The following is a 371-nucleotide window of genomic DNA, read 5'->3' as shown; positions in this document are numbered from 1 at the left end:
TGCTTTTGCTGTATTTTGGATCAAATAAATGCAGGCTTGGTGAGCAGAAGAGAATTCTTTAAAAAACATTAAAACTCTTACTGTTCAAAAACTTTTGACTAGTATATATATATATATATCGAAGTGGTGGTGGGCCGCCTGGACCAAAAAATGCCAGGGCCGATTTTTTGTCCCAGTCCAGCCCTGTATGCGAGTGACAACTAGACGAGTACTAGCGTGTAAAGATGTCTGTGTGTTTACATACTAGTTTCCTCACATAGATTACCGTTATGTTTAGAAGACATAATCTATGTGCCATTTAATCATCATATGGTTTATTTAATATATATTTAATATGCATCGCTCATTTCTAAGAGTTACTCCTTTGACGC

The sequence above is a fragment of the Sinocyclocheilus rhinocerous genome, unplaced genomic scaffold (genome assembly GCF_001515625.1).
Source record: "Sinocyclocheilus rhinocerous isolate Xijiao unplaced genomic scaffold, SAMN03320098_v1.1 scaffold4511, whole genome shotgun sequence".
Taxonomy (NCBI): domain Eukaryota; kingdom Metazoa; phylum Chordata; class Actinopteri; order Cypriniformes; family Cyprinidae; genus Sinocyclocheilus; species Sinocyclocheilus rhinocerous.
This window is presented reverse-complemented; position numbering follows the sequence as displayed.